The 1,288-nt window shown below is 49.6% G+C and overlaps 1 protein-coding gene across 1 annotated transcript in view; it reads right to left on the bottom strand.

Moving 5' to 3' along the window:
* Positions 1-355: 355 nt before the first annotated feature.
* PHOX2B (paired like homeobox 2B) overlaps positions 356-1,288 on the bottom strand; it is a 3,530-nt gene continuing 2,597 nt past the window's right edge. Inside the window, exon 3 of the mRNA XM_075092454.1 lies at positions 356-1,288. This exon is cut by the window's right edge and continues 709 nt beyond it. The gene's annotated coding sequence lies outside the window, so the exon portion shown is untranslated.

Raw genomic sequence — 1,288 nt, 5'->3', positions numbered from 1 at the left:
TAGTTTCTGGGGTGAACCGCCCCCCCCCCCCTTTTTTTTTTATTTGAACGGATGTCGCTTAATATTGGCCATCTCCAATTTTCGAGGAAGAGACAAAAGGTCTCTGCCGCATCTCCCCCTTCCCCCCACAAGCCTGTTTGCAAATCATTAATAACGGCACGGAATTAGGCGGTAATGATGGGACCCGCAGTTACGGTCTTCCTGATGGTAAAGCAGATTAAAAATAATGCTGCCGAGCCCATATCCTTTTGATGACTCAGTCGAGTTTCTGCGACGTGCACCTTCAATCTTTGCCAGAAAGAAAAAAACCCCGAGCCCTCCCCCCAAATAAAGCCCTAACGACAAGTCATAAAGCTACGGTGCTATATTTGCTTTTGGGTTTTATTATCAACAATTAATGGTACACTCTTGGAAAACTATATGCACATGTAGAAATATTTCCCCTTTTAAATAGAAGCATTCATTTTAACCACATATAAATAAATCTGAAAACCCTGAACATAATTTATGAAGATTATGCTCACAAACATATTCCAACAGGTAGGGAAAAGAAAAAAAAATGAGACGACATGCAACCGATAACAAAAATATATATCATTGCCTGAACCTGGTCTCTCTAAACGCAAAGGGAACGGAACCCGTGAGAACCTTATTTCTCCATAAAGACACGCCATAGAGACTACGAGAAGGGAAAACATTATTTATACGGTCAACTAGACAAGTCTGTACTGATATTAACACTATACAGTTGAGTCACAGAACACAGTTGTAGAAAGACACGGAAAAAGAGAAAGCATACCTGTCAACATTCAACTAAGAGCTATAGTTTGTGCCTTTTAAAATAAAATTAGAAAACCCTAACGGAGATGCCTAGAAACTGCGTGAACCGTGTAATAATAATAATTAATAATAATTAATAATTAATAATAAATACAAGCCGCCCGCCGTGTGGGGCGCGGGCCCTGCCGGGGCCGGGGCCGCGGTGCGGAGGCGGCGGCAGCGCCGGGCCAGGGCCGAGCCCGGCGGCGGCGGCGGCGGCAGCGGCACCGGAGAGACCCGACACCCGACCGGGGACAGTGACACCGGACGGCGGAGTAAGAATCGCCCCCGGGCGCGGGGCCTGGGGGCGGCGGGGGAGGTGGGGGGCCGGGTGGGGGCCGGGGGCATGGAGAAGACACTTTGTCGCTCGGGCTGACCGTGAGAAGGAGCTTAACACACACACACACACACCCCCCCAAAACGGGCGGGCAGGGCGCCCTCCCCCGCCGCGGGCACAGTCCCGCCGCCG

Source organism: Phalacrocorax aristotelis, chromosome 4 (assembly GCF_949628215.1).
Source record: "Phalacrocorax aristotelis chromosome 4, bGulAri2.1, whole genome shotgun sequence".
NCBI lineage: Eukaryota > Metazoa > Chordata > Aves > Suliformes > Phalacrocoracidae > Phalacrocorax > Phalacrocorax aristotelis.
This window is presented reverse-complemented; position numbering and strand designations above follow the sequence as displayed.